This window comes from Canis aureus, chromosome 5, assembly GCF_053574225.1.
Source record: "Canis aureus isolate CA01 chromosome 5, VMU_Caureus_v.1.0, whole genome shotgun sequence".
Taxonomy (NCBI): Eukaryota; Metazoa; Chordata; class Mammalia; order Carnivora; family Canidae; genus Canis; species Canis aureus.
The window spans coordinates 72647174-72672696 of record NC_135615.1 but is presented as its reverse complement, the minus strand read 5'-3'; the positions used below and the strand labels follow the sequence as shown (position 1 = coordinate 72672696).

Sequence of the window (25523 nt, the reverse complement as noted above, 5' to 3'; positions counted from 1 at the left end):
TTGCGCAGGCGCAGACTGCCCTCTGACACGTGGTCGCGGTCCTGGGCAGTTACTGCGCTCCGGCCGCGGTGCTTTTTCCTGCTGGTGGTTGACTGGCAGCGTGGGCGAGCCCTTCGCCCTCTAGCCAGGTGTTAGGAACCGTGCCCTGGCTGCTTCTTGCCGTCTCTGCCTGTCGTATTATCGCAAGCACTACCGGTAATTGACGCCTTCCGAGGGTCGAGAGGTCGCCATTTTTAGTTGGTGCCTTTATCTTGATTTCGGGACAGAGATACCACCTGGGACCGCATCACCCCGTACGTAATCCTGTTGCACCTTAACAAGGGAATTGGCAACGCAACAACCTGGAGACGAGACACCGTTTGTACCTGTGGATTGGCGGCGACTCATAATATCAATGGAGTGTTTGCTGTCATCCAGGAATTTTGCTCAGCCCTTCCGATGTATCTATCATTTATTTAATCTTTTAAAGAAAACCCGTGAGAGATTAAGGTTCTAGCTGTGCAGTCTCAACCTGAACTCAGAAGTCTCCCTGTAAAGCCCGATTCTGTCGTGTATGTAACCATTGAACTGATGGTTTTGGTTTTTCTAGCAAGCGCTTTGGGATAATTTTATTTTTAACCCTATGTCAGGTGATAGGCACGTAAGACCCAGTCCTAGCCGATGTGGCATTTACCCTAAGATGAAGAAGAACCCACAAACGTAAAAGAATGTACAAAGGGTTGTGACAGCCCAAAGTGAGCCATGGTAACTGTCCACAGTAATCAGAAGAGATGTCTCCCGCCTGTATGTATCAGTGCAGTAACCTGCCCTTCTTGTCTCTCTCTCTCTCTCTTTTTTTTTTTTTTTTTGTAATGTCTATATCCCACATAGGGTTCAAACCCAACCCTGAAAGTCTCACACTCTTCTGAGCCAGCCAGGTGCCCCAGTGCCCTCTTTGTCTTTTTATCTTAAAATCCCACCAAACTCCCATTCCAGTCACCATCTACACTGCCACCAGATCCGAATTCTTAGATTCAAGTCCCCTTCACCATTAAGTTTTAAGCAGTCTTCCTTAGTCTAATTTCCCTGATACTACTCTCTTCACTCCTAAGGATCTGGGCACACACATACACTCCCCACAACTCCCATCTTTCTTTTCCTTTTTTTTTTCTTTTAATTTTTTTTTTCTCCCATCTTTTTAAAACCAGTTTAAATGTACATTCAGGGCAGCCCCGGTGGCTCAGCGGTTTAGCGCCGCCTTCAGCCCAGGGCCTGATCCTGGATACCGGGAATTGAGTCCCACATCAGGCTCCCTGCATGGGGCCTGCTTCTCCCTCTGCCTGTGTCTCTGCCTCTCTCTCTCTCTCCTCTCTGTGTATTCTCATGAATAAATAAATAAAATCTTTTTAAAAATAGTAAATGTACATTCATTCATTCAATAGAGTGTTCATTATGTGCCAAGCTATTTGCTAAATGCTGAGTCTGTTCTAGTAGATACCACAGACAATAAATATCCTTGTCCTTAGTTTACAATCTACAGTAGGAAAATAGACCATCAAAAAGTACACAAAAGTGTAAGAAGGGAGAATACAAGAATAAACCAGATTTATCTAACTGGGTGATGGGCGAGCCCTGAGCTAGGAAAGCATCTTTAAGGACCAAGATGGCCAAGGTGGCTGGACCTTCATAGGTTATGAGAGTGGCAGGTAAAGAGTTTGGAGAAGCAGGCAGGATTCAGCTCAGGCAGGACCTATAGGCTATGGTAGGAACTCGGGGTTTATTTATAAGGGGAAGGCACTGGAGTGGTGAATAGAGGAGTGAAATAATGATTTGTTTTGAAGAGATATGCTTCTCCCTCTGCCTGTGTCTCTGCGTCTCTCTCACTGTGTCTCTCATGAATAAATAAATAAAATCTGTTTTTGAAGAGATGAGTGGTGGATTATAGGAGGAGGCCCCAACAAACAGCTGACTGCCCATATCTAGGCTTTCCACGTTTATAGTACAAGTCAGCTTCCTATTATAGTGTAAGAGCTGTTTATGTGAATCCCTTCTCTTACAGCTTCTTTGTAGAGGCCAGTTACCTCTGTATGATATTAAAGTGCCTGTCTATAAAAATCTACATATATGTACACAGGAAACAGTATGGCAAGAGAAAGACTAAACTTTTAGTAGTAGTTTGGGGAAAACATTCTCACATTTCTGTATTCTTTCAATTTTTTTTTACAATTAGCACATATTGATTTTATATTAAAAATGAAGTCTATGTGAGTAGTTCCATTTTTATGCCATTCTGGAAAAGGCAAAACTACAGGGCCAGAGGAGCACTGATTACCAGGATTGGGCCTAGGGGGTGTGGGGGTTGGCTAGAAAAGGAGACAAAGGACCTTTTGTGGGTGATAGAAATGTTTGATATTTTGATTTGATTGTGGTAAAAGGTACATGTCTATATTAGTTGAACCATATGATTTAAAAAAGGTGAAATTAATATATATAAATTACATATCAACAAGCTGGACTTTAAAAAATGAAATATAGGGAGGCACCTGATTGGCTTAGTCTGGAGAGCATGTGACCCCCCACCTTTTTTTTTAAAAGATTTTATTTATTTATGCATGAGAGACACAGAGAGAGGCAGAGACACAGGCAGAGGGAGAAGCAGGCTCCATGCAGGGAGCCTGACATGGGACTGGATCCCAGGTCTCCACAATCAGGCCTTGGGCTGAAGGCGGCACTAAACCGCTGAGCCACCCGGGCTGCCCCCATTTTGCTTTTTAAAATAATTATAGGGGCGCACCTGGGTGGCTTAGTGGGTTAAATGTCTGCCGTCAGCTCAGGTTATGATTTCAGGGTCCTGGGATCCAGCCCCGCATCCCTGCTGAGCAGGGAGCCGGCTTCTCCCTCTCCTCCCCGTTCTGCTCTCTCTCGCTCTCTGTCTCTCAAATCTTTTTTTTTTTTTAAAGGTTAAAGTATGTGGCATTAGAAAATATACAGCACTGTTTTATGTAATATGCTCTTTATTAATGATATGTGAGCCTATTCAACCACTTTTATATCTGTTGATAAAGATCTACTTTAACCAATCCAAATTTAGCATTGCTTTTGTTCCCCTTCACCTTAATGGTCATCACGCTGTACCTGATTCTGCAACTCAGTACTCAGTGGTGTTTGGTGTCTAATTCACTTCTTGGCAGCGCAGCAGATACCATTCATTCCATTTGAAGAACACACTACGTTCTGCTAATCCATTGGTCTTTCTCTCCCTGTGTCTCCAATGTTTCTATGGTGGGGCCGCTGCAGGGTAGATAGATGGCTAGGGGTGGCCCAAGTTTGTGCATTTTCAATTTTAATAGGATGGGATTCATGTCTTCCCCAGATAGGTACCCACGGCGCCAAGAAGCGGGTATCGTGCGCAGCGTACAACAGGTGCGAGCCGGCGTGCACTGCAGCTGGCGACAGCTTCCCGGCTCGCCGACTCCCTCCGCGCTCGCCAGCTCCTTCCCAGCAAGCACCGCGCACATTTGCATATCAGTTACGTCCTTGCCTTTACTTGCATATAAAAAATCGAAAGGACAAATCACAAAAGTCTCCCTGTGAAGATTGCCCTACGGCTCAGCATGTCTTGCAGTTCCCCACTTCAACCTGAGGAAGAGGAATTAGGAAATTGCTTGCACTTTGTTTTCACCTTTATCGAAAGAGGGTTTCGCCAGCACTGCCACCCTGTTTATGGGCCCGGCAAGGCAAAAAGGGCTTCTGTCGTGAGTGGCACACGTAGGGCAGCTCCATTGCTCTTCGTGCGGAATCGACATCAAGAGATTTCGGAAGCATAATTTTTTGGTACCTGGGCAGCTGGTGATCGTTGGTCCCGGCGCCCCTGTCAGAAGTTAACTAATGTAAGAACTTTTGCGTTGCTCTGATGCTTACGCCTAAGAAGTTATAGGGAGTAGCTGAAGTCTCCAACGCGTAAGAAGCTCGACAACGTGCTGGTTAGATTAGCTAAGTCAACTATTTACGAGAAGCATCAAAGGACTGTGGTTACACACTGTGGTTTTTCACAGTAAAGCGGGTGATGGCTGACGTAGGAAAAGCGGCTGTTTTTCCATTTCACAGGTTAGGGAATGGAGGTTTGAGCAAAGTAAAGTTACATGTTTATTCAAGGGCACTCTGGAGTCCAGAGAGACTATCCAGACTAAGTGTCTGCTTGCAGGGGTGATTGAATCAGCAAACATAACTGATTTTATAAAAATTCTTCCCCTCAACCAGGCGTATACATCCCTTTCTAAAGCTGTGTTAAAAAAATAAATAAATAAAAATAAAATGAAGCTGTGTTAATGTTCTTTCGATAGCTTTTGGCCTTTAAAAACAGAAGCAATAGGGATCCCCGGCTGGCTCAGCGGTTTAGCGCCTGCCTTTGGCCCAAGGCGCGATCCTGGAGTCCCGGGATCGAGTCCCACGTCGGGCTCCCCACGTCGGGCTCCCCACGTCGGGCTCCCCACGTCGGGCTCCCCACGTCGGGCTCCCTGCATGGAGCCTGCTTCTCCCTCTGCCTGTGTCTCCGCCTCTCTCTCTATCATGAATATATAAATAAATCTTCAAACAAACAAAAAAAAAAACAGAAGCAATAGTTTAAAGTATCAGTTTAGCACTTTCTTACTGCTGGCTACCAACAACCTTTCTGGATAACTATTCAACAAAGAGGTAAGAATCTAAAACCTTCAAAAAAAAAAAAAAATCTCTCAGAGCACTTGGGTGGCTCAGCCGCTTGGGTGGGTGACAATCTGCCTTTGGCTCAGGTTGTGATCCTGGGGTCCTTGGATTGAGTCCCGCATCCAGCTCCCTGCAGGGAGCCTGCTTCTCTCTTTGCCTGCCTCTCTGACCCTCTCTCTGTGTCTCTCATGAATAAATAAAATTAAAAAAAAATCATCTCTCAAGAATGTATCCTCATATGTAAAACTATGTTTAAAAGGAGATTTAGGGACACCTGGCTGGCTCAGCCAGAAGAGCATGGGATTCTGGATATCCCTGTGGTGAGCTGGACCTCCACCTTGGGTGTGGAGATTATGGGGGGTGGGGGGAGGGAGCAACTAAAAAACTAAAAAAAAAAAAAAAAAAGATTTAGCAAGGGGTTCATCCATTGTAACAACAAGTGTATACTAGTGATTCAATATACAGTTGACCCTTGAACAACATGGGTTTGAACTGCACAGTCCACTCTCATCGTAATATAAATGTATTTTTTCTCCTTTGTCTTTTTTTTTTTTTTAAAGTAAGCTCTATGCCCAAGGTGGGTCTTGAACTTATACTTCTTCAAGAGTTGCATGCTCCACTGACTGAGCCAGCCAGGTGCCCTTCCCTTAGAATTTTATTAATAGCATTTTCTTTTTTCTAGTTTTTTATTATAAGGCTGCAGCATATAATACACATAATACAAAAACATGTCTTAATCCACTGTTTATGTTATCAGTAAGACTTCTAGTCAACAGAATGCAGCTTTAGGGGAGTCAAAAGTTATACTGGGTGGGGAGTTATACTCGGATTTTTAAAAAAAGACATTTCTTTTAGAAAGAGGGGGTAAATGTGAGCAAGAGCAGGGTGAGGAACAGAGGGGGAGGGAGAGGCATAAGCAGAATCTTCGCTGTGTGTGGAGCTTGGTTGAGGCTTGATGTGGGGCTCTATCCCATGACCCAGAGACCATGTCCTGAGCTGAAATCAGGAGCTGGATGCTCAACTGACTGAGCCACCCAGTTGCCCCTATAGTGGTATATTTTACAGTAGGGAGAGTGGGCAGGGGTTGGCGCACCCCTAACCTATGCATTGTTCAAGGGTCAAGTGTAGTAGTGATCCATCAAGTGTCTAACTTCACAAGGCTTAGTGAGGGGAGAGAGAGCAAACTGAGTACTATGCTGAGTTTGGCTGGGAAGGGGAGTTTCTGGGAAAGCTTTCCTAAAGCAAAGAATTTGAAGCTGAAACCAAAAGAAGAAATAGAAGACCACCAAACAAAGTTGTTGGGAGAAGGGCTGTTTATGTAGAGGCAAACCATTGAGGGTGGATCCAATGTACTACACAGTCCCAGAGCTGAAAGACCAGAATGGCCAGAATGAAACCAGCCAGGTGGCAGGACATAGGGAAGCCTGAAGAGACCAGCCCCTGAGACCTAGTCTCACAGGCCTTGGATGTTCCTTGCAGTATTTTTTATGAAGCATAAGAAATGAAGAATTATCTACACAATGTATCAGCAAACTTTCTGTAAAGAGGCTAGATGGTGTGTATTTTGGGTTTTGTGATCATACGGTCTCTGATAGCCACTCAACTCTGTTGTTGCAAAGCAGTAACAGACAATATATAAACAAGTGGGTGTAACTGTGTTCCAATAAGATTTTATTTATAGACCCTGACATTTGAATTTCATATAATTTTTGTATGTCATGAAATAGTATTATTTTGATTTTTAAAAAAATCCTACCAGCCATTTAAAAATGTGAAAACCAGGAATACTTTGGTGGCTCAGTGGTTGAGTGTCTACTTTTGGCTCAGGTCATGATCCCAGGGTCCTGGGATCCATTCCTGCATCAGGCTGCCTGCGGGGAGCCTGCTTCTCCCTCTGCCTATGTTTCTGCCTTCTCTCTGTGTCTCTCATGAATAAATAAAATCCTTTAAAAAATTAAATTAAAAACTTTTTAAAAATGTGAAAACCATTCTTAGACTCCCAAGCAATAGCCAGGGAGCATAGTTAACTGGCCCCTGGCCTACATATTCAAGAGCAATGGTCAAACCAACTAAGGGATAGCCACAAATGGGATACAACGTACTCATTAAAATGTTGCATAGAAGCTAGTGCAGCCACTCTGGAAAACAATATAGAGTTTCCTCAAAAAATTGAAAATAGAGGTAACCTATGACCCAGCAATTGCACTACTAAGTATTTACCCCCAAAGATACAAATGTAGTGATCCAACGGGGCACCTGCACCTCAATGTTTATAGCAGGAATGTCCACAATAGCTAAACTATGGAAATAACCCAGATGTCCATCGACAGATGAATGGATAGAGAAGATGTGGTATATATACACAATGGAATATTACTCAGCCACCAAAAAGAATGAAATCTTGGGGCACCTGGGTGGCTCAGGGGTTGAGCATCTGCCTTTGGCTCAGGTCATGATCCCGGGGTCCTGAATTGAGTCCTGCATCAGGCTCCTGCAGGGAGCCTGCTTCTCCTTCTGCCTATATCTCTACCTCTCTCTCTGTCTCTCATGAATAAATAAAATAAAATCTTAGAAAAAAAGAATGAAATCTTGCCATTTGCAATGATGTGAATGTAACTAGAGGGTATTAGGCCAAGCAAAATAAGTCAATCAGAGAAAGACAATTATAATATGATCTCACTCATGTGGAATTTCAGAAACAAAACAGAGGATCATAGAGGAAGGGAGGGAAAAATAAAACAAGACAAAATCAGAGAGGGACTCTTAACTATAGGAAACAAACCGAGGGGTGCTGGAGGGGAGGAGGTTGGGGAGATGGGGTAACTGGGTAATGGACATTAAGGAGGGTGTGTGATATAATGAGCACTGGGTATTACGTAAGACTGATGAATCACCGGACTCTACCTCTGAAACTAACAGTAAATACACTATATGTTAATTAATTGAATTTAAATTTAAAAAATAATACAAAATGTTGCATAGAGGAGCACCTGGCTGGCTTAGTCTGTAAAGCATGGGACCCTTCATCTAGGGGCCATGAGTTCAAGCCCCATATTGGACACAGAGCTTACTATAAATAAATAAATTAATTAATTAATTAATTAAAATGTTGCATAGGAAAATTTATGGTAATGGCTCACCTCTGTGGAGCACTTATCAAGTGCCAGGCCCTTTATTGAGCACTTAGTATGCATTAGCTCCTATTACTCATCACATAAATCAATGAGGTAGGTAGTATTATTTTGCTCACTTTACAGAATAGAACACAGAAATTCCAAGAGGCCCAGATCACACAGCTAGAATATAGCAGAGTCAAGAGGTGAGCTCAGGTCTTCTGACAGGAATCAGGTGCTCTGACTGCACAGAATGCTCCAGGAGAATGTCAACTACAGCAGAATCTGTTAGGAAAGATTTGTCGGGTGGACGCCTGGGTGGCTCATCAGTTGAGCATCTGCCTTCTGCTCAGGGCATGATCCCAGAGTGCAGGAATCTAGTCCCACATCGGGCTCCCTGAATGGAGCCTACTTCTCCCTCTGCCTGTGTCTCTGCCTCTCTCTCTCTCTCTCATGAATAAATAAATAAAATCTTTAAAATTAAAAAAAAAGGAAAGATTTATTGGGAAAGTGAAGCTTTTTTTTCTTTTGTTTACCCATATTTTCCTATTTCCTTTTTTAAAAAGCTTTATTTATTTAACTAATCTCTATACCCATCATGGGACTCAAACTCACAACCCTGATATCAAGATTAGTACATTCTTCCAACGGAGCCAATCTGGCGCCACCATATTTTCCTATTTTCTATGAAAGTACAGAGTGCACGAAAAGGTTAGAGAAATAATGGAGACACAGAGTCACTGAAAGGCAACTGATGACAAAACAAAACCACAAAGTAGCCAGTCACAGAAGACCAACTATTATATGATTTCTTTTATACAAAGTGCCCAGAAAGGGCAAATACAGAGAGACAGAAAAAAGATTAGTGGCTGCCTGTGGGGTGAGGCTTAACTACAATGGGCATGGGGGGTTTAGGGGAGGTGAAGGAAATGTCTGAAAACTACATTATGGTCAGAGGTGCCCATCTCTATAAATTTATTAAAAATTTTGAATCATACACTTAAAATGGACGGGTTTTGCTCTTGGAGTAAGATGTGGTGGCAGCTACAGCAGAGCCTTGGATGCCCTGCTCCTGCTCCTGCCTCACTGCCATTCACTCTCCCTGGGGAACAAGTCAGGCAGAAAGCCACACCGGGAGGACACCGGCGGAACCAGAGGTGGCAATTCACTGAAGTAGAATTACTCTCACCAGCTGCAGCATAAAATCTTTGGAAGAAGTATGTGTTGACTTGATCAGAGGCACAAAGAGAATCTCAATGTAAAACAACCAGTTCAGATGCCTACCAAGACTCTGAGAATCACTACAAGAAAAACTCCTGTGGTGAAGGTTCTAAAACTTGGGATAGTTTTCAGATGAGGATCCGAAAGCAACTGATTTGCACAGTTCTTCTGAGATAGTTAAAAGCAGATTACTTCCATCAGTATTGAGAAAGGAGTTGAGGTTGAAGTCCCCATTGCAGATGCTTAAACCGACCTTTTTAACAAATTATCAGTTGTTAAAAAAAAGAGGTTTTGTGGTATGACAATTTTACTTGAATAAAGACATTTAAAAAAAAAGTTCAAGGGCTAGAAGGAGAGTATACTCAGCTAGGAGCCTGAGAATCTGTAATCAGTTTATGGAATAAGTTCTCTAATTTATAAACTTGACCTTAGTGAATTTCCTGCATGCTGAGCTCCTGTGTGTTAGCGGATTATGTCACTGCCCCCCTCTCCCGCCTCCTCCCTCATTTAAGATCCTTCAGTGGCGCCTAACTAGTTTGGGTTAACATCCTGTAAGTCTCCATGACTCACCACCCTCTTTGTTCTCAGGGTTCCAGCCACACTGGTCTCTGTATATCTCTGAAGCCACTACTCTCTCCTCGCCCCAGGGCCTCCAAAAAATTTATCTTCTAGCTGAAAATGTTCTTTTTCAATAGGTCCTCCTCCTCCCCTCCTTTCCCATCATGGCTAACTTCTCCTTATTCTTCATATCTCAACTCATATGATATCACTTCCTCAGAAAGGCCTTCCTTGATTCCCCACCCTTTACTAGGTTAGCTCCCCCACTCTGTTACACTCTTTCATGGCACCATGTACTTCTCACCGGAACATTATCATAATTGTTATTAATGCATTTACAAGTAATGTAAAGTTAGTTGCTCAATATTTATGTTCCCCAGCCAGAATGTCTCTTATGTGAAGGTGTGGAACCTGTGTCTTGTATACTACTTACATCCTTGGTGTTTGTAGTATCTGATTCAATATGTATTTAGTACACAATATGTACTTAGTACTCATTCAATATGTATTTATACAATCTTCATAATCCATAAGGTACTTATGTATATATGAGTACATTCACTGCTATTTATTAAGCACCTACTATGTCATAGGATATAGGTATAAACAAGACAGATTGCTTCTGTCCATTCTCCTAGGTAGGACAAGAACAGTCTTCCCATTTATTTATTTATTTATTTTTTTTTTTATTTATTTATTTATTTATTTATGATAGTCACAGAGAGAGAGAGAGAGAGGCAGAGACACAGGCAGAGGGAGAAGCAGGCTCCATGCACCGGGAGCCCGATGTGGGATTCGATCCTGGGTCTCCAGGATCGCGCCCTGGGCCAAAGGCAGGCGCTAAACCACTGCGCCACCCAGGGATCCCCAGTCTTCCCATTTAACCGGTAGTCTAAGCCTACACCACCTGTAAGGAAGTTGCAGGACCTTCTGTAACTAGAATGGAACTCCTTCTAATCAGGTCATAGATTCCTAATAGGATGGATTTACTCCAGGTGGGTGAGGGCAAGGGATGTGGTTCAGGGAGATGGATTTTTTTTTTCTTTTTTTAGTTTTTCTTTATTTGAGGGAAAAAGAGAGTGCAGGGGCCAGGAAGGGAGGGAAAGAGAATCTCACACTCCTTGCTGAACACAGAGCCCAATGGAGGGCTCCATCCCATGGCCCCAAGATCATGACCTGAGTAGAAAACAAGAGTCAGGGACACCTGGGTAGCTTAGCGGTTGAGCATCTGCTTTCAGCTCAGGTCATCATTCCGCTGTCCTAGGATCAAGTCCCATATCAGGCTCCCTGCATGGATCCTGCTTCTTCCTCTGCCTATATCTCTGCCTCTCTCTGTATGTCTCTCATGAGTAAATTAATAAGATTTTTTTTTTAAAGATTTTATTTATTTATTCATGATAGTCACACAGAGAGAGAGAGACAGAGAGGCAGAGACACAGGCAGAGGGAGAAGCAGGCTCCATGCAGGGAGCCCGACGTGGGATTCGATCCCGGGTCTCCAGGATCGTGCCCTGGGCCAAAGGCAGGCGCCAAACCGCTGCGCCACCCAGGGATCCCAATTAATAAGATCTTTAAAAGAAAAGAAGAGTCAGATGCCCAACCAACTGAGCCACCCAGACACCTCCAGAAAGATGCATTTTGAGAGGCTGTCAAGCTTTGGCATTTTAAGGAGAGAGGAAGAGAGTGTCAATTTGTCAGAGGGGAAGAGGGCATTTCTAACCTTCAGGTAGACAGAGATGCAAGCATGGCTCCTCTTAAAATCAACCAAACCTAGGGGCACCTGGTTGGCTCAGTTGGTAGAGCATGCCACTCTTGATCTCAAGGTCATGAGTTCAAGCCCCATGTTAGGTATAGAGCTTACTTAAGAAAACAAAAACCTGGTCCCTGTGCTCCCCTATTGGTCCATATCTACGATATTGGGATAAGTGACCGCTGATAAGATGGTCACACAAAAATTGTTTCTATACACTAACAATCCAAAAAGGAAATTAAGAAAACAATTCCATTTACAATAACATCAAAAAGAATAAAATACTCAGGAATAAGTTTAACAAGGAGGTAAAACTTAACCGAGGAGGAGTGTAAATTGTACATAAAAACTACAAAATGATGGGGCACCTGGGTGGCTCAGTAGTTGAGCATCTGTCTTTGGCTCAGGTCGTGATCCCGGGATTCAATGCAATTTCTATAAAAATCCCAACTTCTTTTTTCAGAAATAGAAAAACCCACCCTAAAATTCAGATGGAATCTCAAGAGACCCCAAATAGCCAAAATACTCTTATAAAAGAAACAAAGTTGGAAGATTACACTTCCTGATTTCAAAACTTCCTACAAAGCTACAATAAGTAAAACAGTGTGGTTTTGATATAAAGACAGACATATAGATCAATGTAATAGAATAGAAAGTCCTGGTATCAAATGATTTTTTTTCTTTAAAAAATTTATTTATTCATTCATGAGACACACACACACACACACACACACACAGAGGCAGAGACACAGGCAGAGGGAGAAGCAGGCCCCATGCAGGGAACCCGATGTGGGACTCGATCCCTTGTCTCCAGGATCAGGCCCTGAGCCGAAGGTGGCGCCAAACCCCTGAGCCACCCGGGCTGCCCTCAAATGACTTCTGATAAGAGTGCCACAACTATTTTCCACTCCGTAGGGGAGAAACAGTCTTCAAGCAAATGGTTGCAGGGAAAACTGGGTATTCACATGTAACAGAGTGAATTTTTTTTTTCTTTTTAAAGATTCTATTTATTTATTTATTCATGAGAGACATAGAGAGGGAGAGAGAGAGGCACAGAGACACAGGCAGAGGGAGAAGCAGGCTCCATGCAGAGAGCTTGACATGGGACTCAATCCAGGGTCTCCAGGATCACTACCTGGGCTGAAGGCAGCACTAAACCTCTGAGCTACCCGGGCTGCCCAATAGAATGGGCAATAGAATGAATTTGAACTCTTACCTTATATCACATCCAAAAAATATCTCAAAGTGTATAAAAAGTTTCAATGTAAGAGCTAAAACTATAAAACTCTTAGAAGAAAACGGGGAAAGCTTCATGATATGGGATTTGGTAATTTCTTAAATATGATACCAAAAGCACAGGAAACAACAAGAAAAAAATAAGTAAATTGGAATTCATCAAAATTTGAGACTTTTATGCATTGAAGGCCAATAGGAAGATAGTGAAAAAGCAACTCCTAGAATGGAAGAAAATCTTTGTGAATTACATATCTGATAACAGCTGCCATCCAGACTCTATAAGGAACTCCTATAACTCAACAGTAAAAAAGGAAACTCAATTCAACAATGGGCAAAGGACTTAAATAGAGATCTCTCTAAAGATATAGGAATGGCCAATAAGCACATGAAAAGATGCTCAACATTAGTCATTAGGGTAATGCAAATCAAAATCACAATGTGTGGGCATCTGGGTGGCTCAGTCAGTTAAGCGTCTGCCTTTGGCTCAGGTCATGATCTCGGGGTCCTGGGATCGAGCCCCAGGTCAGGCTCCCTGCTCAGCAAGGAATCTATTTCTCCCTCTTCCTCTCCTTCTCTGTCTTCCCCCTGCTCATCCTCTCTCTCTGGCTTGCTCTAAGTAAATAAATAAAATCTTTAAAAGCGAAAAAAAAAAAACAAAAACAAACCCCAAATCACAATGAAATACCACTTCACACCTATCAGGATGGCTTCTATTAAAAATAAACAGGGGAGGGCAGCCCCAGTGGCCCAGTGGTTTGGCGCTGCCTTCAGCCAGGGGGTGTGACCCTGGAGACTGGGGATCAAGTCCCACGTCAGGCTCCCTGCATGGAGCCTGCTTCTCTCTTTCTCCCTCTGCCTGTGTCTCTGCCTCTATCTCCGTGTCTCTCATGAATAAATATATAAAATCTTAAAAAAAAATGAACAAACAAAAAACAAATGTTGGCAGGACACTTGTTTAGCTCAGGAAGAGTGTGCAACTCTTGATCCCAGGGTTGTAAATTCAAGCCCCAAATTGGGTGTAGAGATTACTTAAATAAATAAATAAACTTAAAAAAAAGTGTTGGCAAGGATGTCGAGGAATTGGAACTATTGAGAACTGCTGGTGGGAATGTGAAATGATACAGCAGCTGTGAAAAACAGTATGGCAATCCTCACAAAATTGCAAGTAGAATTGCCAGATGATCTAGCAATTCCATTTCTGGAAATTTCTGGGTATATACCCAAAAGAGCTGAAAGGAGAGTCTCAGAGATATATTTGTACACCCATATTCATGGCAGCATGATTCACAATTGTCAAAAAGTAGAAACAATCCCAATGTCCATCAAAGGGTAAATGGATAGACAAAATAAATAAATATCCACATAACAGAATATTATTTGGTCTTAAAAAAGAATGAAGTACTGGTAACCACTACAACATGGATGAACCCTGAAGACATTATGCTAAGTGAAATAAGCCAGACTCACATGAACAAGTATCATGTGTGATTCCACTTACTTGAGGTACCTTAAACGGTCAAATTCATAAAGGCAGAAAGTAGGACAATGGTTCCTATGGGCTAAAGTGGGGGATATGAGAAGTTATTGTTTAATGGGCACAGAGTTTCAGCTGAGGATGATGAGAAAGTACTGGAGATGGATGGTGCTGAAATGTGAATGTACTTAATGTCATTGAAGTGTACACTTAGAAATGGTTCAATGCTAAGTTTTATGTTATGGATATTTTACCACAATCTTTAAAAATTAAAACTGAATACATCAAAATGAAAAATTTTAAAGGAAAATAAACGATGGTAAAGAACAAGGTTTTGGTTGTGCCTAAGATGTCTCCAGCATCAGGGTGCCTTGGCTGGCTCAGTCGGTAGAGGGTGTGACTCTTGATCTCAGGGTTGTGGGTGCCAGGCCCACATTGGGTGTAGAGATTACTTAAAAATAAAATCTTTTTTTAAAAAAAGTCTCCATCACTGGGGCTGGAAGCTGGCACCAGCTCAGGGAGCAAAAGAGTGTGTAAGCCAAGTGCCTGACATGGAGCATGTACTCATGAAATGTAGCTACTAATGGGCCCCATCATAGATAAGGAGACTGAGGCCCAGAGAGGTCCTGTATCCAATAGAGGCCCCAGCTGACTGGGCTCTGAGTTCTGTAAGGCAGGTGGGTGTTGCCAGTTGGAGTATTAATAGTAATACCAGCTGGTATTTCTTGAGTTCTTAATACATTCCAGACATTATTCTCCGTCTTTTTAACCCCATTTATTCTTCACAACTCCTCTGTAAATGAGGTACCTTTACCATCTTCTTTTTACAGATGAGGAAACGGAGGCTGAGACAGAGACAGATCCAAGTTCAAGGAGTCAGCATGACTTAAATCTTGGCCTCTCCAAAACCAGAAATTAAGCTTTTTGATTTGGTCATGGTGGTGGACAGTGGGTGGTGGGTCTGGGATGGGGGGAGTAGGTGACTCACTTGACAAAATCTAGATTCAACCCAGATTTTTTTTTTTTTTTCACTCACTGGCAGAACTTCCTCCTTTTTTCTCTCCACCTCTTTTTCTGATTCACTCTCCATCTGTTAGTGGGTTCTGGCTTCTGAAGATGTGATGCAGAGGGTAGGGTAAGCTGTGGGAGTGGGTAAGTAGCCACAAAAGCGTAGGCAGTCCTTAATAAATGTTTTTTGGGAACTCCCCTCGTACCAGGCAATGTTCTGGAGGTTGAATAAAACAGACTGTGTCCCTGCCTTCAAGGGGATTCCATTACAGGGTATATAGGCATGTCAGTGGCAGGTTAGGGGAAGAGAAGGGGATGGACTAGAAAGGGAAGTGGGGGAGGGGGAGGGAAGTTGATACAGACAAGGAAGATGTGGCCAGTGTCTATAAGGGCTATAAAGGAGATGTGAGAGAGAGTGACTGGGGAGCAAGGCGACTGGAGACAGTGAGGACAGGGCAGGCCTGGCTCAGGAACTGAGGTGAGACCTGGAGCATGGAAAGGAGCCAGCTGAAGGTGTGGGGGGAAGAACATTCCAGGATTCTTTGGGGAACAGCACAGGGGAAAGTCATGCAATCCATGTGTTGGAGGAACTTGGGAGGTCAGTGAGGCTAGAGCAGGGTGACAAAAAGGAGTCAAGAGAAAAAAAAATTAAAACAAAACAAGAGTCAAGAGGAGATGCCAGAGCCAGCTCATGAAAGGTCTTGTAGACCATGATGAGGAGTTCAAGGTTAATTGTAAGAGGAAGAGAAGACATTGGAGGAAGTAACAGTGAAGCCTGGGAGGCAGCTCACGGTGGGAGCCCAGGTGGCTCAAGCAGTTTAGCACTGATTCTGGAGACCCAGGATCGAGTCCCACGTCAGGCTCCTTGCATGGCGCCTGCTTCTTCCTCTGCCTGTGTCTCTGCTTCTCTCTCTCCTCTCTGTGTATTCTCAGAAATAAATAAATAAAATCTTAAAAAAAAAAAAGGAGGTTCTGGCTCAGAAGCAGGTGATGATGGTCGTGTGGACTAGGTGGGATTCAGAGAGGAGGCAGTTGGGAGGTGACTGAGTGATGGAGGTACCATTCTCTGAGGTACAGGAGACAAGAGGTGGGGGAAGGGGGGTATCTAAGGTGAAGTGGGGATAGAAATCATGAATTCAGTGTGGACATGTTGACTTTGCAGAATTCGTGGCTGGTCAGGCAGCTGGAAGTAGATGCCTGGGAAGAGAAACCAGACCCTGCCACCTGGGACCCATAGGCCACACCTCTTCACAGATGGGCAAGGTAGAGTCCAGAGTCCCTGCTTGAAATTTCGAATTGTTTTCGTTTTTTTGAAATTGGTTATTGACACAAATCCACAGATATCAAATAAAACTCCGGATTTCTACTTCCTCTTCCAAATTGAATGCTCTAGCCACACTGGACCCACATTCTGGTTCCATGGCAGACTGTGGCCCCTCAAAATAGGGCACAAACTCTCCAGCTGGTCTAACCCTAGTAGGTCTGCTCAATGCTTGGTCCTGGTGGTACTGATTTCAACCTCTGGCATGGGCAGGAGGTGATATCATAGAAGCGGAAAAAGTTGTCCTGAGACAGAGCCTAGACTTTGGATGGACCCATGCAAGTGGCAGTTCAGCTGCTTCTCAATCTTGCAACCCAGAGTGTACCACTTAACTTCACTGAGTCTGTCTTGTTTTTTCTGGAAAATGAGGATAACAATCCCTATGTGGAATTTCATCTATGGGAAAGCTCCTAACACAGTAGCAGACACGGAAAAGGGGCTCAAGCAGTGTTTATTTCTTTCCCTTTCAATCTGATGAGCACCTAGTCTCAGGAAATCAGAATGGTTAGGCCATAGCAGAGGCTGAGGTAAAGAGTTCAGATTCTGGCTCTACCACTTGCTAACTATTGCAACCTCAGTTTTCCTATCTGAGGATGGGAACATCTATCATACCAAACTTGTGGGAATTAAATAAGTTAATACGAAGTGTTTAAAATGGCATGGCACTGGGGGATTCCTGGGCAGTGGTTTAGTGCCTGCCTTTGGCCCGGGGCGTGATCCTGGAGTCCTGGGATTGAGTCCCGCGTCGGGCTCCTGGCATGGAGCCTGCTTCTCCATCCTCCTGTGTCTCTGCTTCTCTCTATCATAAATAAATAAATAAATCTTTAAAAAAAATAAATAAAATAAAATTGCATGGCACTGAGTAAGGATTAGATTGGCCCTTGCACGTGGCTGGCCATTAGAGTCTTCTAAGGACATTTTATTTATTTTGTAAAAAGATTTATTTATTTATTTTAGAGAGAGAAAGAGAGCACCAGCTAGAGGGTGGGAGGGAGAGAGAGAAAAGCCAAAAGAGTACACAGTGAGTACTGAGCCTGAGGCAGGGCTTGACACAGGGCTTGATCCCATGACCCTGAGATCAGGACCTGAGCCAAAACCAAGTCTGACTATTAACCAACTGTGCCACTTAGGCATCCTTTCTCTATCCTCAGAGATCTTCTCCAAATTCATCTGGGGTGGAGCCCTGGTATAGGTATTTTATAAAATCTCAAGTAATTCTATGTACAGCCAGGAATAGGAGCTCCACAATAGAGAGATAGAGTATGGGCTCTGGAACACAACTGCCTGTGTCCAAATCCAACTGAGCCAATAAATAGATGTGTGAACGTGGGTAAGTTCTTAACCTTTCCTGTTAAATTGGGTTAATAATAGGACCTAGGAGATTGTGTATTTTTCAGATGCTTACAGCAGTGTGGCAGCTAGCGGGGCCTTGGCAGACCTGGGCATCAGCATCCCTCAGTTCCCCTATTTCTTTTTTTTTTTAAATTAATTAACATATAGTGTATTATTAGTCTCAGAGGTAGTTTAGTGATTCATCAGTTGCAGATAACACCCAATGTTTTCATTACATCAAGTGCTCTCCTTAATGCCCATCATCCAGTTACCCCAACCCTCCACACACTTCCTGATCCCCTGCTATTTCCAAACTGACTGTAACCACTGTAGGCCTGCATCCAGTTCACACTCACGATCTCCCCACAGGGGCCTGGATGCCTTGAACATCCCTCTCCTAACTGCTAGCTGTCCCTTAAAGTTGTTGATCCTTCTATTATTCAGCTTTTTTTTTTTTTTTTTAAAGATTTTATTTATTTACTCATGAGACACACAGAGAGAGAGGCAGAGACACAGGCAGAGAGAGAAGCAGGCTCCATGCAGGGAGCCTGACATGGGACGCGATCCTGGATCACCAGGATCAGGCCCTGGGCTCAAGGCGGCGCTAAACCACTGAGCTGCTGGGGCTGCCCTGCACTCTACAATTTTCTTTCTTTTTTTTTTTTTTTTAAGATTTATTTTATTTTTATTTATGATAGACATAGAGAGAGGCAGAGACACAGGAGGAGGGAGAAGCAGGCTCCATGCCGGGAGCCCGATGCGGGACTCGATCCCGGGACTCCAGGATCGTGCCCTGGGCCAAAGGCAGGCGCCAAATCGCTAAGCCACCCAGGGATCCCTCAATTTTCTATAGTGAGTAAGTAATTCACAGGGAAAACAAGTGAAAAAAAGGAAAGCCTTCACATGACTTTATTTCCTCTTAATCATCTTACTGCTTTGTGCCTTAGTCTCTCGTTTCTATCAAAAACATTTCTTTAAATTTTTACTTATTTTATTTAAAGATTTTATTATTGGGATGCCTGGGTGGCTCAGTGGTTGGGCATCTGCTTTCGGCTCAGGGTATGATCCTGGAGTCCCAGGATCGGGTCCCACGTTGGGCTCTCCATGGGGAGCCTGCTTCTCCCTCTACCTGTGTCTCTGCCTCTCTGTGTCTCTCATGAATGGATAAATAAAACTTTAAAAAATAATATTTTATTATTTTTTAGTTTTTAATTTTTAAGTAATCTCTACACCCAAAACAGGGCTTGAATTTATAACCCTGAGGTCAAGAGTCACATGCTCTTACCAAATGGGCCAGCCAAGTACCCCTCTATAGAAATGATTAATTAATTAATTAATTAGAGAGAGAGAGAGAGGGTCTTAAGCACACTCCACACCGTGTGGAGCCTGACTTGGGGCTTGATCTCACGGCCCTGAGATCATGACCTGAGATAAAACCAAGAGTTGGATACTTAAACCAACTATACCACCCAGACACCCTTATAGAAAAATTTAAAAAACTGTCTCCACTGATTGGTACTGTTACTTCCCCTCCCATTTACTACTTGATCCACTACAATCTGGCCTCCTTCCCAACCTCAGAGGTGACCCCACCCTGGAAGGATCAACAGTGAAGTCTTAGTTGCCAAATTCAGTGTCTTCTCCTTTTTCCTTGTCAGAGCTTTCTGCAGTATCAGACATGGTTGGTGCTTTCCTCTTTCTGTAAGCTTCCTGCCTGTTCTCTGGGCTTCCTTTCTCCCCTTTGTCCAGGGACCTAACTTTTCTGACCATTTCTGGTTGGTCCCTGCAGGTTCCTCTCAGCTTAATGTTCCCTAGCTTTGGGCAGCTAGCCCCTCCCTCTCTGCATACTCTTGAGTGGCCTTACCCACTCTTGGCCTGTATGATCACATCCACATGCCAGCTCCTAGATCCCAGCCCTGGCCTCTTGTATGGGACAAGTCAATCCAACTTCCTTTTGAACACCTTCATTTGGATGTACCTCAAACACTTTACACCCAAAGGTCCAAACTGACTCATCATTTCTACTTTCTCTCAACCCCCACCAACTTTTCCTCCTTTGTTTCTTCCCTGGGAAGTCATCATTGTCTCAATCTTTCTCTCACCCCCCACATGCAAGTGGTCACTAACACCTATTGGTTCCAATTTGAAACTGTCTGGAGCACATCAGCTCCCTGAGGATTTGTTCTGGCCCTGCTCTGCAGGAGCCTCCCCACCTGGACGATCATAGCAGTCTCTCTGACATAGCATCCTCTTCCTGGTCTTTCTCCTCCCCGTCCATACCTTAACATTTTTCTGATTTTTCATTCCTTCAATCAACAAACATTTGCCACGCACAAACTCTGCTCCAAATACTATGAGGAGTGGGACGCCTGGGTGGCTCAGTGGTTGAGTGCCTGCCTTTGCTTCAGGGCATGATCCTGGAGTCTCAGGATCGAGTCCCACATCAGGCTCCCTGTATGGGGCCTGCTTCTCCCTCTGCCTATGTCTCTGCCTCTCTGTGTCTCTCATGAATAAATTAAAAAAAAATACCATGAGGAATAAACAATACAGATTGACCCCAAATAGGTATGTAAATAATCTAGGGGATTTTAAATTGTGGGGATTGCTATCAAAGTAAGCAGGGAGATTGAGAGAAAGTAGGGCATGGGGAGGAGGGGTTTTCTCAGAGGTGGTCTTTGCCCTGGAATAGTCCCCCAGATGAACATAATAGTTGCCCTGATGGAATTGGGGGCAGTGATGATAGTAAAGAATGTGCCTGGGGACCCCACTTTAGGTTGGGAGCCAGGAAAGGCCTGTTAGGAATGAAGGATGAGAATGAGCTCGGAAGACCTGAAGGAGATGCTTTCCAGGTAGAGGGAAGAGTTAGTGATAAGGCCCCACAGGGTTCCTGGCACACAAAGGAGTCCAGGATGTCTGGAGCACAGTGAGTGAGGGGCAGAAAGAGGAGGGCAGGAAGATCATGCCTGGTAGCCCTGATGGTGGTGGTAAGGCTAGGTTTTATTCTGAATGCCATGGGAGGCTACTAACGAGTTTTTAGAGGCACCTGGGTGGCTCAGTTTGTTGGGTATCTGCCTTCAGTTGGGGTTGTGATCCCAGAAGCCTGAGATCAAGCCCTGAGTCAGGCTCCCTGCTCAGTGGGGAGGAGCCTGCTTCTCTCTCTCCCTCTGCTGCTCCCCTGCTTATGCTCTCTCTGTGTCAAATAGATAAATAAAATCTTCTTAAAAATTAAAAAGTAAAGTTTTTAAAGAAGTCACATTTGACTTTATCTCTTCAATAGATTACTCCCTCCAGGTGCATAGGTTGAACATCTGAGGGTGAGGTGGATAGTGTGTCTGAATGCTAGGAAATTATTGCAGTGGTCAGGCAAGTCCTGTGGGTTGGGCTGGGAGTTAGCAGTGTAATTGGAGAGGACCTAACCCTTCCTTGGGTCCCCAAGTCCTGCTTGCTAGCTCCATACTCCTTGGGACGACCATTTGGTTCTAGCTTCCCTCTTCAGCCCATCTCCCATCATTTCTTCTTTGTATTTGCACATGATGTACTTTCTGCAATGCTCTTCCCCACTTTCCCTTTGATTTATCCCTGAGACCAGGCTCAAATACCCCCTCCTTCCTAAAGCTTTTCAGGAATTCTCCAGGGAGGGCCCTTTGAACTTTTTTAGGGCTTAGGTTATATCTCTAGGATAATATCTATCAAAAGATATACATGGTCCCACTATGGAATAATTCATATAGGTCAAGAGTCCAGTCTTGACCAGCCTGTTATATTCAAAATCACCTGATAATGTGTAAGTCCTTGATCATACGAACAGATACTAATGTGGGTAGTACATCTCATTTGATCCTGGAAACAGCCCCTCAGGGAGTAGTCGCAGTAGGAAAATCATCCCTATTTTACAGATGAGTGAATCAAGGCTTAAGTTAGATGAAACTTGGCCAACATCTCATCCCAAATTCAGTTCCATTGTTGACTCCTGGGTCTCCTCACCTGTCCTCAAATCAAGAACTTTTAAGACTTCCTGGTCACCTCTTCATGGTGGAGGAGACATCCAACAGAGAGATGACTCACAGGAGGAGGCAAGGTGGGGAAGCAATTCTCCTTCCCCCTCAAAAAAGTGCCCCCCACCTCATTTGTTCCTACTAAGGAGAGCAACCATCTCAGCGATTAGACCCTTAGACTCTGCAGAAAGAGTGCCTGAAGTGAAAGCCTGCCCATCTCCACTATTTACAGGTTATATGACTTCTAGGAATTAGTTAACTTCCTTGGCCTCCCTAGTTCTTTGTTTTTATTTTGTTTGTTTTTGATCCATAAAACGGCAGTCAAAAGAAGTTACTTAGGTAGGACTGCCGGGAATATTTACTATAGGAGACAAAGCATCTTCCCCAACGCTTACCTTATAGAAAGGTCTTAATACTTGCTAATTAGTATTACTGGCCCCAGGAATCTTCTTCAGCATTTTTCAACTATCACCTCTTTTAACACTCACAACAACCTATGCCTTCGGCGACATACAGGCTTGCAGCTGTTAATAACGCCCCCCCCCCCAGAAGTCAAGACTTGAACCCATAACCTCATGACCAGCCAAGGCTTGGCAAACACGCGTGGCTCAGAGAATGCAAGCAGCTTGCTCAAGGACTCGTGACCGGTTACTGACTCTATACTCAACCAGATCTTTGATTCCGAATTGATAGTTGGGCATAACTTCTGAAGGTCTGCAACACGTAAGCTCCATAAAACTGGATTTGGGGAAAAGGAATGGGCAGTCCTCCAGAGGAGTCGAGAGACCGGCTTCTGCCCCTGATTGTGGATGAGGCGAATCTTTAGCTTAGACCTCTTTTTCCTCACCGTCAATTGGGGGAAGAAGAGTCACTAGGGTCCCCAGAGCCCTTCCCAATACTGACTCTACAGAACAGAAGACCCCGGCTCAGGTAAAGGCTCACTCAAATCCCTCCGGCTGAGGTTCATCCTCCGCGGAGCCCGCAATAGGGACGCGTCCCCTTTAAGGCGCCAGCTCGCCGGCGGCGGCGGCCGGAAGTGTTGAAGCCCGGCCTGGCGGCGGCGGTGGCAGTAGCGGCCGTGGCGGCCTCTGCGCATGCTCCGTCGCCCGCCCGCCCTGGCCGCTCGCCGCCCGCCCGCCCGACGGAGACGGTGAGGAGGGGGAGGGGTGGGCGCGCGGGCGCGGGCGCGGGGTGGGGTGGGGGCGGGGGGGCGGGCGCGGGGGCCGCGCGGCGGCCGGCGAGGGCGGGCGGGCGCGCAGGGGGCGGGGGGCTGCTGCCTCCGCGGGCGCCTCCCCACGCCCTGTGCGTGCCGCCGCCGCCGCCGGGGAGCGAGCGGACGTCGCGGCGCCGCGGGGGGGTGGGGGGACGCTGCCGCTGGGTCCGCCCGAGCAGCCGGGCCGCCCCCAGCGCGGCCGGCCGCGCCGCCCGGGCTCGGCCCCTGGCCGAGGGCGGCGGGCGCGGGCGAGCGGGGCGCCGGGGGGCCCCGCGCCCCCGCACCGGGGGCCCCGGAAGTCCTAGTCTGAGGGGCCCGGAGGGGCCGGAGTGACTCCGGACTGAGAGGCCCGGACGCCCAGGACCCCGGCGAGGGGTCCGGGGATCCCTGGGTATCCCCAGAGGCGGGGCCCGGGAGCAGTAGGCCCTTAGACGCCGAGCTGGGGAGGGGCCTGGGACGCGCTTGGTTGGGGGCGGGGGGGCGGGCGGCGGCTGGAGAGGGAGGGTGGGACGAAAGGTGAGGGAAGCCCGAATGCCCGCCGGGAAGGAGACCCTCAGGAAGCGTGGCGGGAGAGCGGGAGCAGAGAGTGCGTTCTGCTGAGGGAAGGAGGCCCGGGCTTCACCCGAGGGGCGCGTTAGAGGCCTCGGCCGTTCAGTCCGGGGGAAAAGAAGCAGGTGCTGTTCGGAAGGCGTGGCGACAGGGTGGGTGGTGGGAGCAGGGGACGAGGAAGAAGAAGAGCTCCAGAGCCCCTGCCTCCCCAGGGGTGAGGGGGCGGTAGGAAGGCGCCTCAGAGCCTCCTCAAGTAGGACTGGGAAGGGTCCAAACCTGTGAGGGAGCGAGTACTTTCTGATGCATGGGTAGAGAACCAGGCAGCCTGGTGTGTCGGGATGGGAAAGCCCATGTGTTTTAAGTACCAGGGAGAAGATCGTTTGAGTGACCCCTACTTTCTGAAGTGGCAGGGGAATTGGCCAAGTGTACCCTGAGAGGCAGGGACGATGACAGAATCTTTCCTGAGGGTCCTGGAGAGTGACCCACCAGACTAACGCCTGTCAAGCCTTGACCCGGGGATCGGGGGAAGGCTCCACCATCCAAGGAACAGGAGAAGGTCTGAATTCTCTTAAGATGAGAGAAATCTCAGAAGGACTTCCTACCAGACACAGAAGGGGCCTTGTTTGGGGTCTTATCTAGGAGAACCAAGAAATGGGATTCCTCCTTAACCTGGAGGATTGGGGAAACAGAGGGGTCAGATCGTTCTAGACTCACGGAGTGATCCTTTTCTCCTTTGCCTCTGCTAATGGTTACCAAAGTGCTTTGGGGGGACTTTTTCGTTAAATGGCCCCTAATTTATGAGCCTTTAACAATTCAGAATATTTAATATCTACTGACTTGATAACTTTTTCATTAGTCATTAGTCAACCATTTATTCACATTTACTTCAACAAACATATATTAAATAGCTAATTTGTATTCAACTTCATTGGGTTACCTTGAGCCCCAAATTGGTCTTGTCCTAAGCAGAAGTCCTCTAGATTCCAGTGTGATGACCCTTCAAAGAACCCTTTCATCCGGTTACTTCCCCAAACACTTACACAGTAGTCTCCAATATATGACTTTTCCCACACTTCATTTGTTTTGGCTGTGTCCCTCACAGTGGTCCTGTGTAGCTTTCTTGTTGGCTTTATTACATCTTATAGTGGTGCCCTGGATCACTTACTGAATGTATGGGAAGGGATGAAAGAGACAAAAAAAAATCCAGGAGTTTTGGCCTCAAGTAATAATAAAGTTTTAACTTGGAAATTTCTTAAGAATAGATTCTACAGTTGGGGTACCTGGATGGCTCAGTCCATTAAGTGTCTGACTTCAGCTCAGGCTCCCTTTCAATGGGGAGCCTGCTTGTCCCTCTTTCTGCCCCTAGCTTCACTTATGTATGCTCTCTCAAATAAAATCTTTATTTTTTATTTTTATTTTTTTGTAAATGGATGTTTTTATTTTTAAAGATTTTATTTATTTATTTATTTATTTATTTATTTATTTATTTATTTATGAGATGCACAAGCAGAGGGAGAAGCAGGCTCCATGCAAGGAGCCTGACATGGGACCTGATCCCCCGTCTCCAGGATCAGGCCCTGAGCTGAAGGCGGCGCTAAACCGCTGAGCTGCCCAGGCTGCCCTCAAATAAAAATCTTTAAAAAGAAAAAAGAATAGGTAACATAATCTACACATTACAATACAATGTGGAATAAATAAATGCATTTTGGGGTTAGAAATTTTCAGGATATGTGCTATTTCTTTTATTCCTTTTCAACTACCAATTCTGATGTCCCTCCAGTCATGTGACACTCATGTTCCTGCCATGTTTTATTTTTATTTTTATTTTTTAAGATTTTATTTATTTATTCATGACAGACACACAGAGGCAGAGACACAGACCGAGAAGCAGGCTCTCCACAAGGAGCCCAATGTGGGACTTGATCCTGGATCCTGGGATCACGCCCTGGGCCAAAGGCAGACGCTCAACTGCTGAGCCACCCAGGCGTCCCTCCTGCCACGTTTTATTTTTATTTTTATTTTTTTCTGCCACGTTTTAAATATCAGTGTTCAGGGGTGCCTGGCTGCCTTA

The 25523-nt window shown here is 45.2% G+C and overlaps 1 protein-coding gene, 2 long non-coding RNA genes and 1 other non-coding gene across 10 annotated transcripts in view; 3 read left to right on the top strand and 1 right to left on the bottom strand.

Moving 5' to 3' along the window:
• LOC144314569 (uncharacterized) lies at nucleotides 1-3859 on the top strand. Its single transcript, XR_013380456.1, has 2 exons — nucleotides 1-551; nucleotides 3353-3859. It is a non-coding gene; the product is annotated as an uncharacterized LOC144314569 (long non-coding RNA).
• Nucleotides 2976-22811, bottom strand: LOC144314568 (uncharacterized). Its single transcript, XR_013380455.1, has 2 exons — nucleotides 22633-22811; nucleotides 2976-3850 (listed from the first exon to the last, which is right to left on the bottom strand). It is a non-coding gene; the product is annotated as an uncharacterized LOC144314568 (long non-coding RNA).
• Nucleotides 3719-3852, top strand: LOC144315026 (U11 spliceosomal RNA). Its single transcript, XR_013380843.1, has one exon. It is a non-coding gene; the product is annotated as a U11 spliceosomal RNA (small nuclear RNA).
• The window catches only part of GMEB1 (glucocorticoid modulatory element binding protein 1), a 37493-nt gene continuing 34662 nt past the window's right edge, over nucleotides 22693-25523 (top strand). For 2 of the 7 annotated variants that reach the window (XM_077898860.1, XM_077898859.1), the window contains exon 1: nucleotides 23407-23577. The gene's annotated coding sequence lies outside the window, so the exon portion shown is untranslated. The other 5 variants (XM_077898861.1, XM_077898855.1, XM_077898856.1 and 2 more) reach the window with 4 other exon arrangements.